Below are 13742 nucleotides of genomic sequence, written 5' to 3'. Positions count from 1 at the left end.
TCTAACCAGCACTGTTTATTTCACATGCAAAGTTGGAATTTCCCTAAGTATTTTAAAGGTTATAATGGCAGAAACTGCCCATTTAGAGAGAGGGTAGAAAAAAGTCATGTAAATATAAATTACGACTGTTTTTGGTGCAAAAGAGAAAAAAAAGACTGAAACAATTATGATATGATCCCTTTAAAGTTGTAATATTTGCCTTTTTTTTGCCAATGTGTGAACGGATTGTAACGCAACTTGAGAAAAAATTGAGCCCTTCCCGGACTTCCTAGGTTGCCTATTAAAGCCTGTAGACTGATTTTCATGCGAAAGGAGCGGGTCGCTTTTGGGAAAATCGAAAGGATGGGACGTTTATGCGTGCTCCCAAGAGCCTTGCCTCAGACAGTAGCTTCCTTCCGCTATTCAACAGCGACAACAAACTGCAATATTAGGTAAAGTTATCTTAGAGATGGAATCCAGCAAACGTCCGGCTCCCAGCACAACACCGACTCCTACAGTACACAAACTCAGAGTAAGCCTACTCAATCCCATTTAAGTATCTACTGAATCCCGTCTAGCTAAGCGGGAACGTGATCATGGTAGAGTGAAAACTAGAGTGAACATTGGCAGGGTATTTGATTCCTGGAGGGACCTTCATTCGGTTTTGGGGATCAAAACCAACCCTAAATTGCCATTATTATTGGTGAGGTAGGCTTACATAACAGCAAAGCATGTGAAATATGGTGTCATAAGGATTGTCAGTGAAATATTAGCTAAATTACAATAACACGTTCAAGATAATGCAAAAAGACCTAATTAGTACTATTAATTAGTACTTAACTAGTAATTAATTAGTGTTACATAACTTGGTTATACAGAAAATATGTACATTCTATTATTATAAAACAATAGCTTATTGATATAACAAAATGTCAGTTGTGATGGAATCACATCAATACTGGATTGTGTCAATACATTTATAATACAGTCTATTGTATAAACAGCAACTGTCGTCATCCACCAAATTTAGCTAACAGCTATTGATAAAGCTGGCTAGCAACTAATGCCGAAATAGGCTATCGTATAATGCAGTCAATGTATCATGCAAAGAAAAGTTATTAATTCAAACTAAAGTCTCGTATAGTCAGACCTATATCCACCCTATTTTTAGTAATAAGATAGAGTCTCAAAGTTTCTAGTAAATCAATCATAATTGTGTAATTTCAATCATGCCACCTCATCTGTCAGCATGATGCCAGTGGATCATGCTAAGTCTCTTTGTATGTTACGTCATTGTTTTGGCTGATGCTAGCTCGCTTGCATTCCTATGGAGTGTGTGCATGAGCGCAAGCAACTGGTAGCTGGCTGCAGTTTACTTACTACGGCCATAAGTGTCATTAATAACAAGGGTTTCTAAATCTTACATACTGCACCTTTAACAGAATGGAATCTAAATTAGATGTGCACTCAAAGGCCAAAAATTCCATCCTTAGTCATCTATGAAGCTTAAAAGTATTCTATTGTTGCCTCTAAAAATATATCAACATTTAAAGCTTTGTTGAAGCACAAAGGAGAGGAGTTTAAGATTAGGTGACCCATATTTCCTTAACCCTCCTATGGGGTTCATTGGTCCTTTTGATGATGATGATAATTGATACAATTTCTTCTTCCCTGAAGTAATAACAACAAAATGAATCACTTATTTTGGGGTTTTATGACATTTCAATTCTATTTACATGTCAATTTATCAATTTTACCATTAATTACCATAAGCACATTTATTAAATTAAGTACAATAAAAACATACATGTAAGGGGGTTAAGATGGACAAGGAGGAGGCGAGAACCGGCTTGTCAATATAAATAATAATTTAATGGAAACTTAAACAAAAAGCACAAACATAAACACACACATGACGGACATGCCCGTAATTCTTTCTCTCTCGAACCGTCGTCACCGGCCGCCTTTATCCCTCGCGCGGCCCCACCCCCCTCCGCTCCACAATGCACTACTATAATTTTAAACATGAAGAAAGTTGGAGGCAGATGGTTTCCATCTGGTGAACAAAACATAAAATAACATGACTTGAAAATAATGTTGTGACAATAATAGCCAGTAGATTACTTCAGGGTCTCCTGGACAGTAAAGAGCTTCGCCATGGTGCTGCTACAGAATAAATTGTGAGCAAGACTCCATCCACATGTATTTCAAGGCTGTGCGTCCAATGAAACTCAACAGTATTTTGACACAAATATCTGCTAGTGTGCAAGGTATTGTTAGCAAAGGACTAAAGGATAATCTGAGGAGTTCACCATTAGGAGAGGAACATTAATCTGACAAAGATATAGATAAAAAACAATTTCCATCAAAACAACTAAGTATCAAATAATAGGATATCTGACCTATTTTCAACAATATAACTTACATTGTGAATATAATGTACACAATTTTCCATCTGTTAGTACTCCCTGAGTGTGATTTGTCTGTAAAACTTCCTAATGCATTTCAGAAACTGTTTAAAGAATCATTATAGGAACATAAGCTGAAGTCTATCATAGTTTTTGCCACTTAACCTAGATGCAACATTGACCTAAATGGCATCTAAATGAACCTAAGTAACAAAGTAGTGCCTTTAATGGGAGTCAGATTTGGCTTATGAAAGTTGCGTAAAGCACATCAGAATGTCTTCAATCTGCATTTAAGAGGTGGCTGTATACAGATGGCTGAGGTCAGCCAACTCCATCTTGCTAGGACTCCAAATAAACTTCCCCTAAAAGACAGATTTACTTCAGTTAGTTACATGCTTCACACTGCTATATTTGTGTTTGTATATGAAAAGTGAAAGACAAGATGTTCCTACAGTTAGTTAGTCTAGATGGCTGCAAATGGATTCAACTTCAAAGCAAAAGATGCAGTGTGTATAGTATATTTTTCTATAACATAGTATATTTTTCATATCAAAGTATTATATGGAATGGCCTGGACTTTATGTGACCCAGGGGAGGGCACATGAGGTTACTGGATTTTGTGTGACCCAGGTGAGGGCATATGAGGCTACTAAAATTGTTGATGCTGCAAAAACCACACAGTGCACTCAGTTGTAATAGAAATAATGATGCTATGGACCTTGGGAGACACAGCTGAAGATAAAGATTCAGCTGTAACAGAAATAATGATGCTATGGACCTTGAGAAACATAGCTGAAGATAAAGATTAAAACAACCAGTGGTCAAAGTGACATTATTATGCTTAGACTTTTATGTTTTCTTTACCACTTCAAATTAAAAAGATATACTAAAGCCAGATTTATACCATTTAAAAGAAATCAAAGGCTCTGTGAGATAATGGTGGTGAACTGTATCCATTGGTTACAAAAAATAATGAAGGGGGCGTAGACATAATACCAGATAACAAACTGTATAAAAGATCATGTTTTGGACTAAGAGAGTCATATCTCAGCTGACATCTCGTGTTTGTTGGTTTGCTCAATAAACTCTAGCCTTTGACACCTGGAACTCCGGACTTTGAGAGTTTTCTTAATGAGAAGAAAGAAATTTGATTCTCCACAACATGTGCTATCAAACAGTACTTACAATAATATGTAAGTAAGGGATAATGTACAATATACACACATTCATTATCTCAAAATAAAAAATTGTTACGTTATCCTGTTAATTACATGGCTACTTACTAAATATCAGATTCATGTATTTCTGAAAGAATTCTAATAAATTAAGAAGTTTTACCTGTGAGAGATATTTTTTTTTCATGTTGTCTGCCATTAGGAAGTTCTACAACCTCCTGCACAGGTCCCACTTTAGAAATGTCTCCTGAGCCCCAAAGCCAACGTCGATTTGTCCTCCTTTTGTTTATAAAAAAGCAAAAGTCGAAGTTGCAGTCAGGTACTTACAATAGAAGTGAAGGGGCCACATTTTTAAGGGGTTTCAAGGCAGAGATTTAAAGTTTATAATTTTATAAAAGCACTTAAAGTCATTAATTGTTCTGTTAAAGCGTTCTATTTTATTTGAGTTGTAAAGTTGTTTAAATCTTTGTTTTTGCAGTTGTTTTAGGGTTTTAGCATTTACCAAGATAGCTGAGAATGGCACACATGTAGCCTTGTTTCTGGGAGTAATCCACAAAGGCCTGTATGTAATGCTTGTCACTGTGGTTACCGATCCCAGGGCAGATCACCATGGTGATGTCATCTGTGATGAGACACAGACAGATAAACTGTGGTAACAGGAGTGATACAGTACCTCTGCCTCTCCAGAGTAATCGTCTAAATCATAAGCACCTGTAGTGGTATACAGCTTAACCCATTAGAGAGACCAGTATGTTAGTATGTACTGTAGTAATACATTTTTTAAATTAAGAGATGTTTTTGTTTATATTAGTATTAGCACTATAAAATAGCATGAAATAATTTAGTATTTTAATTAGCATTAACAAAGATGAATAAATGCTGTAAAAAAATATTGTTAATTATTCATTCATGAAACCTAATGCATCAACTAATGTTAACAAATGGAACCTTACTGTAAAGAGTTACCAATGTATTCAACTCATAAATAGGTCAAAGAGACAGGGGTTAACCCACCACTTCAAACCCTTAATTCAACAAACAGTGTAAGTGCAGCAACTGAAAAAAATAAAATAAAAAAAAACTAGAGATGAGTAAAAAGACAGACAAATACAAATATCCCCATATTTGGGTACCAGTCCAAGTAATGCTAAACACACATTCCACAAATATGGTACAAAAAAAAAAAAATAGGGCCTGAAATGTAAAAAATATATGTTTATATATATATGTATATATATATATATATATATATATATATATATATATATATATATATATATATATATATATAAAATAATTGGAGAGATTGTTCTTAACACTTAGAGAATGTGCTAAACAAAATATTGATTGTCAGCTTTAGGAAGTCAAACTAAATATCATATGTGCTGTTATATTTCTCTCTTGCAATATTTGTAACTGTTTTCAGAATTTGGGATGAATTTTAAAACCCTAATTTATGCATTGATATATATATATATATATATATATATATATATATATATATATATTAGGGGTGTGACGATACATTTATCTCACTGAGACCTAAAGATACACGATACTGGGTTCACGAGAACGAGACGATATATTAACACTATATATATGACTGGTCTTTTATTCGACTTGGAGATGGGCTGATACCACTATTTTCTTTTCGATCTGATACCAAGTACTTTTAGGCCAGTATTTTTACTGAATTCATTGGATAAAATTAGTAACTTAAATTATTACTTACATTGTATATATATATATATATATATATATATATATATATATATATATATATATATATATGTATAAGCTTAAGCAGAAAATTATTAGGTTGCTTTGTTTCACTTTTAAAAATGTGTTAGTATAAGCCACATATAAAACCTCAAATTTAAACATAGATATTATTATGTGGTTACTATTACTAAAACCAAGTTACCATATGGATACTACAGTAACCTTGGTTACTGCCAAAATAAATAAATAAAAAAAACATGGTCACTACAGTCGTGGATACTAGTCATGGTTAATACAATATTACTATATTAAATCCATGGGTAGTTTTCATATGCCAACAGTGAAGCATCCTGAGACCATCCATGTGTGGGGTTGCTTTTCATCCAAGGGAGTGGGCTCTCTCACAATTCTGCCCCAAAACACTGCCTTGAATAAAGAATGGTATCAAACGTCCTGCAAGAGCAACTTCTCCCAACGATCCAGGAGCAACTTGGTGATGATCCGTGCATTTTCCAGCATGATGGGGCACCATGTCACAAGGCAAGAGTGATAATGAAGTGGCTCAGAGATCATTACATTGACATTTTGGATCTGTGGCCAGGAAACTCCCCAGATCTTAAAACCATTGTGAACCTGTCAAAAAGTCCTCAAAAGGCGAGTGGACAAGCAGAAGCCCACAAATTGTGATCAACTCTAAGCACTAATAAGGCAGGAATGGATAGTCATTTTTTATATATTAGTCCATTATGGGGATAGCTGTTTGTGACATCATTTTGGATTAAAGTTATTGATAAACTTATATAGAGTTATAAAAATAAATACATTATACAATAACTTGGATAGCAAGGTTAAATTGTTGTCATTAAATTGTTGCTTAATGTCAACACAACAAATAAACACAAAGCCCACAGAAAAATAGCACTCACTTTTTGCTTAGAATGGGGAAAGACTTCAATAGGTAGCGATTGAGAGGTTGAGTTAATTAGATTACTGATAGTTTATTTAATTAAAAAATAAACTTTTTTTTTTTACCAGAACATTTTAAAAAACAATCTTTACAAAGTGCTTTGAAGAGTACATGATGTATGTACAATATTTACAATGTCCCTAAAAGCTATTTGAACAATAATGAATGCTACTGCATTATATATTAAAATATAAAACAAACTACACTTTTCATGCAAAAAATAAAAAAAACAAAAAACAAATGTGTCTAGTGTTTTGTTGCAGGATGAACTGACTCCAGATTTATCTGGAGTACCATTGACATACCATGACTTGAGGACGGTGTTCAGCTGGTCCCACACTGTGACCCTTCCTCCCTCCTCATCGCCCGTACAACTGTGTGATTTAATTGCTCCTCGGGGATGGCTGTTTTCGCTCTCGGCTCCCAAGAGGCAACAATAATATATATCAATGATTCTCTGGCAGCCGGTCTCATCTGCCCTTCCTCGTCACTGGCAGGTGCGGGGTTCTTCTTCATGGAGAAGAATGATGGCTCGCTTAAACCCTGAATAGAATTTCTGGGGCTGAATGACATCACGGTGAAGAAAAGTTATCCTTTGCCGTCGAACTCTTGCATCATCCATCTTTACGAAATTGGATTTACGCAACGTTTATCACTTTGTCTGGATTAGGAAGGGGGATGAGTGGAAGACAGCTTTTAACACACATAGGGGGCACTTTGAATATTTGGTCATGCCTTTCAGATTGTTCAAAGCCCCCGCTGTCTTGCAGGGAATCGTAAATGACATTCTTAGAAACATGATTGATCGTTTTGTGTTTGTCTAGATGGCATTTTGATCTTCTCCAAGAATATCCAGGACCATGTTCAGCATGTCAGGGAGGTGCTTCAGTGACTGCTAGAGAATAGGCTGTTCGTCAAGGTGGGGAAGTCTGTTCTGTTTCTGGGGTTCATTGTTTTGTCCGAGGGAGTGCGCATGGACCCTGCTAAGGTCACAGTCATCTCCGATTGGCCAACTCCAGATTCTCACAAGGTATTGCAGAAGTTTCTGGGGTTCGTTAATTCCAATTGGAGATATATTAGGAATTACAGCCAATTTGCCGCCTCTGACGAATCTCACCACCACCCACACTGACTTTTGTTGGTCCCCGCGGGCTGAGGCCACTTTGTCTAAAAAAAAACATCCTTGTTACTCCCGACCTTGCATGTAAGTTCGTGGTAGAGGTGGATACATCTGAGGTTGGTGTTGGAGCGGTCCTGTCGCAATGCTCTTCCTTGGAAGGAAAGATGCATACGTGTGCTTTTTTTCCACACCACTTAACACCAGCAGAACAGAACTACAACGTTGGTTACCAAGAATTGCTGGCCGTCTGGTTGGCTTTGGGCAAGTGGTGTCATTGTTTAGAGAGTTTGCGGGTACCTCTCATGGTCTGGACTGATCAAAAGAACCTAGAGTACATCCGTAGCTCCAAACGCATTAACTCTAGACAGGTTCGCTGGGCACTATTTTTCAAACGTTTAATTTTTGTCCTCTCGTATCACACGGGCTCTAAGAAAGTCAAGCCTGACTCTTTGTCTTGATGTTTCGAGGTCGAGACCTCCACTGTCCCACCAGATACCATTATTCCCACCACTCAAGTGGTGGGTATGGTATCATGGGTGGTGGTCCATGCTGCACTAAGAAACACAGTACCCCCACTATGTGCCCAGCAGGTCGGTTATCTTTTCTGTGATCAGTTCGGGCACATGTCCTAAAATGGAGTCACTCATCTAATGAGGTGTGTCAAGGCTCCGGTGAGTTTTTCAGTTTGCTCAGTTTTTTTTTTGTTTGTTTGATTTGTTATTTTCTCTCCTTCATGTCTCGCAGGCGCTGCCAGCATGCATGATCAGTGTTTCCATGGGAACATTCATTGGTCCCAGGGGAACACTGATCATGCCACTAATTAGCATGCTAACAGCACCTGGTTCTCCACTGATTCACTCCCTACTTAAGCCCTTTGTATTCTCAGTATCTTTTCTAGATTGTTGTTTGATGTGAAGTACTTTCCTCACTCTCTGCCTAGTTGGTCCTGTCTCATTTCTGTTTGGTTGCCCTTCTCTGCCCATGTGTCAGGAGTGTGGTTGCATTCAAGTCTGCTAGGCACTGTTCTCTGCACCTCATTAAGCTTCAACAAGATTCCTAAGAATCTGCTCCTGATTTCCACAATGCACACACTCGCCTACGAACACACTATTCATGGATTTGCCCATTACGTGGCCACAGCGTGCACGCATCCACACACTTCTCCCAGCCACTGCAGCTTGTGCCAGGATCCTCAGTCTTCCCCAGCACAGTTGAAGTGATAATGTATTGTTATTCATCCTTTGAAATGTTCCTCTGCTCTTGGGCCTCTTGTCTTGCTCTCACTCTCTGACAGGTTGATGTTTTTACTTTGTAAGACCACCGAATTTGAAGTGAATTGACAGCCACTAAAAATGACTTTGGGAAGTTAGCCCTTGAGAAAAGGTCTAGCAAAATTGCTTAAAAATGCCATGTTGTTTGACATTTTGTTATGTAATCAAATAAAATCCATACTTTACATTTTAAGTGTGTTTTAAATGGCAAAATAGTTTTGGGGGGACATGGTTTATGTATATAGTATAGACACCTGTATGAACATTCTGTACATGCATATTTAATTAAATAAAAACACAGAGTAAAGTCGCACACAACAAATAAACATGTAACAAAAAATAAACAAAATATTATAGAAGATTTACAGAAAACAATTAACTACCACAAGTAGTTAGAACCGCAAACATATTGCACATAAAATCCAACCTTACTGTCTCCTGAAAAATCAATGCAGATCCCAAATGACAGTGTTCATGTCTACAGAAAAAAGATGCAGTCCAATGACCCAGATGTGTCAGTCTGTCAAAGTTTCCTTCTTCATGTAGGAGATACAGGGGGCTTAGAAAGTATCTAGTATCCCTGCTCTTACTGATCTGAGTAAGAATTTAATTGTAGAGCTCTTTATGCAATTGTTACTTGTCAGAATGTAATAACAGAATTCTGTAGAGCTCTTTAATTTAAATACTTACTTGTATGTTTGTAATTGCAGATGTCTGTTATAGAGTTGCAGTTATCTACAATTTACATTTACATTTATGCATTTGGCAGACGCTTTTATCCAAAGCGACTTACAGTGCAATTATTACAGAGACAATCCCCCCGGAGCAACCTGGAGTTAAGTGCCTTACTCAAGGACACAATGGTCTGGGGATCGAACCACCAAACTTCTGATTACCAGTTTACCAGTTATGTGCATTAGACCACTACACCACCACCACACCACTTACAATTGCATTTTTACTTGTAAGAATGTAATTGTTGAGCTCTGTAATTACATGTTTACTAGCAAAAACGTTTCTTTTCTTAATAGAATTGCCAATAATCATCTGGATTATTTAAATCGACGGGTGAGAAAACTTGTATAATTACGTATATAAAATATAATTTCTGATGTGAAAATAGATATATGATCTGATGTCCTTTTAGAGATTCTGATCTTAAAATGAGGACAGAAAATTGCTGCAGCAGTTTGACCAAAATCAGGGTCCTTTGAACTATCTTTAAATATTTAATCATGGAAAAGTAGTCTATGCGTAGATCATTAATCTTGTCTGGAGGGCCGTGTTGTTGTAATTGGCCCTGCCACTGTGTGATATCAATCCTTGCTAATCTGGTACTGATGGCGGCAAAGGCATGCGTCCTGTCAGGCAAAGATCGGCCATGTCTGGCAATGGTGGCTCTGCATATGTGATGGCAAACAACATGAGGGCCGATTGTTGATGGGAGGTGTGTGGCCCAGATCAGGTTTATGAATCATGGGCCACATTTGAAAAGTTACATTGATTTTATATATTTTTTTTTTAAATGGATCCCTAGATTTTATTCTTCTTCTTAGAAAAAATAACTTTTAATAAATGTTATTATAATTGATTATCAAAATTCAAGACATTGTTTATTGTAAGCCATCTGCATGACCCATGTTTGAATATATATATTTTTTTCTATCAAATTTGTTAAATATTGAAAATGCTTGATATTTATAAAAAAAAGATTACAAAGAACAAATTTAAATTCAGCAGTAATATCTGACTACAAAGTTATCATAAATTGTGCTTCTTTAGCTCAAATAACATAAAGGCTGTGTCTCGTTTGGAAGGTTGCGTCCTCCAGAGATCACATTTCTCGGCCGCATACGTCTCGTTTCATAAAAGCGAGTATAGGATACTTTGAATGCAGCCTTCGATTGCGACCTTCTTTCACGGGAATTCAGAGTATGTATGATTATGCATACTTCGTGGGCACTCGCAACCCACAACTCTTTGCTTCAACGGAAATGTCTAACAAAAATATTGCCAATTTGCCTGTAAATATTATGTTCAGATGCAAGTAATGTTAATTCCCAAGTTAAAGTACCTCAGTAGATGGGTGCAGAGTATATAATATGTATTATTATATTAATATATAATTAAAATAAAGTATTAGACTAAAAGTACACCTATAAAATCTGTTTATTTTCTCTTTACATCTTTATACCTCTCACTCCAGTCACATATATTAATTAGAGTGAAATAACGTCATTAACTTGCGACTTGATTCTTTTGAATGTGTTCACCAAAAAGATTGATTCACTAATTCGTTAAGTGGCTGCCTTTAAAGGACTGGTTACCAAAAATAAAACTTCTCTCATTATTATTCATGCTCATGCCATCCAAGATGTGTATATCTTTCTGTAGGTCCATATTTGAAGGTCCAAAAAGGACATAAAGGCAGCATAAAATAATCCATAAGGTTAAATCCATGTCTTCAGAAGTGATGTAATATGTGTGGGTGAGAACCAGATCAATATTTAAGTACATTTTTACTGTAAATCTACACTTGCACATTCCGGTGTGGAAGTGACTTCCACACATTCAGCCACATACTGGTCGGGGCTGGTCAAAGGTGGAGATTTTGGACCTTCTGATTTCTGGTCACCATTGTCAGTGTCACTTTTATTTATAGAGCACTATTAAAAAAACAACAACAGTTGAACAATGTGCTGCACATAATATGGTACATGATGATGGACTGTTATAAAACTCAATACAAACAATACATAACATGTAAAACAGCAGAAAACATAATTGGTTAAAAGCTATTGAGAAAATAATTGTTTTGAGCTTTGATTTAAACTTGTATACATTTGTGGCTGTTCTAATAAAAACAGGCAGGCTATTCCAAAGCTGCAGCACATCTACAGCAAATGCACGTCACCTCTTAATTTTAGTCTAGTTCTTGGGACTGTTGATAACCTCTGGTTTGAGGACCTCAGAGATCTCACTGAGTGTTGCTCAGTCAGGAGATCAGTGAGGTAAGATGGTGCTAAACCATTTAAGGATTTATAAATGAGGAGTAGGATTATGAAATAAATTCTGTAGCAAACTGGAAGCCAGTGACACTAAAACAGGGGTGATATGTTCAACTTTCCTGACACCAGTCAGAAGCCTAGCAGCTGCATTCTGTACAGTTTGCAACTGGGAAAGAGATGACTGACTAATAACCATATAAAGTGCATTGTAATAGTCAAGCACTGAAGTAATAAAAGCATGAATTGCCATTTCAAATTCTTAGTAGAAAGAAAGTTCATCACCTTTGCCAATGCTCGTAATTTAAAAAAACTAGATTTGACTTGTTTGTCAAATTCAAGAGCATTATCAAAGAACACACACATTTTTCACACACAATTTAACATGTGGAGACAGAGAGACGAAATTAAGATCAGAGGTTCTAAGGGTTTCACTGGGCCCAAACACAATGATCTCAGTCTTGCTTTCATTCAAGCCTGTAAGTCAGAGAGGCAGGCCAGAAGCGAGAACAATTGTAATGTTTCAAAGGCAACTGGGCCTTTCACCAGTTGTGTTAAATCAAAAGAATCAATGAGGCTGATAAACTAATTTGTCAATGAGTTTGACTGACAACACACATGAACATTTAAATCCCAGAGGGAAAAAAAAATCGCCTGGCATGCAACACCGCCAACCAGGAGACTGAAGTTAACGTAAAGAGATGGCTTCAGTTTGCCCCTGAAAGAGATTGAGGAAGTAGGAAGCGGTTGAGGAGAAAAGAAGAGCAGGACACTTTTAACTTAATTGTTCAGGACAATTCTGTCTAGACTCACTCTCACACACACTGAGAGAAACAAATGCAGCTATTAGGGTGGGCAATAAAATATCTACTGTGATCATACAAAATTATTGTTTTTTTATGTTGTTTCATCCGTTTAATTTGTTTAGAATGTGCATGTACTGTATATTGCATTAATGCAAGGCTTTCCTTTTGTCCCCTCTGCTAAATGTATAACTGATCATTGAAAACATTGAATTAACTGCATTTTACCTGTTGCAGATGTTAATTTTATTTACTTTAGTTCAATTTAGTGGGTTTATTTTATTTTTAGTTAAGATCACTGTTAATGTTGTGTGTATGTACACTGAACAAAAAACACAAAATTATAAATTGTCTAAGGACCTGTTTTATATATATATATATATTTATTCTACATGTATATGATCTGGAGATATTATGGCTGAGAAGAGATTCTGTGCAGAAATTGATTTAGATGAGGCTTGGATGTGGCTCAGATATGGGGTTTCTAGTTAAAGGCTGGTGTTGATATGGTATACATAAGGCTGAGATTCTGTACTGATATTATACATGTTCTGGCCCAGTGCAAGGCCGGTTATTGGCTACTGATCAGCTGAGATTTGGGCCAGATATGGCCTATGCGTGGCCCTTGTCGGAAAATCCGGATCTGGGCCACTAGAGTGTTGTAATTCATTGTTGTATGTAGGCTACTTACTTTTCTTGGTTACTTACTTAACCTTGGTTCCCTGAGACGAAGTGCAGCTAGCATTCGCAATGTCTTGTTCCCTTTGTCTCAGGGAACCGAAGTTATGTAAGTAACCGAGACATTCCCTTACGACTCAGTACACTTGAAATTGCATAGCTATGCATATGGGGAACAGAATCCCATCACGCCACACTACACGACATAACTTCCCAGAGAGGAAACATGGTGCCGCTGTCTTGTGGGATGGTGACCAACATGAGTATGCTGCAATGAGTGATCCTCATGTTGGCCAGGAGGAGAGCACTCATAACAAATATATGAACTATAGTCATATAGTTTGAATTAACTCCTTGTGAACCCAGTCCGGAAGGGAGTTTATTTATAATGAAAGTGCTTACAACTTTATGGTAAATTATAATGGCCTGACTGCAGGTGTTGTGCACATGATGGGGAGCCTGTACTTAAAGGGAAGGGTATAAGTATATATATATTTGGCAATAAATAACAAGTGCTCTAAACAGAGAGGACTTGTGAAAAAAGACACGTTACGTCTAGGTTGGAAAACCTTGCGAATGTGTTTTGAGAGGACATTTACATTTATGAATTTGGC

The sequence above is a fragment of the Xyrauchen texanus genome, chromosome 46 (genome assembly GCF_025860055.1).
Source record: "Xyrauchen texanus isolate HMW12.3.18 chromosome 46, RBS_HiC_50CHRs, whole genome shotgun sequence".
NCBI classification, from domain to species: domain Eukaryota; kingdom Metazoa; phylum Chordata; class Actinopteri; order Cypriniformes; family Catostomidae; genus Xyrauchen; species Xyrauchen texanus.
This window is presented reverse-complemented; position numbering follows the sequence as displayed.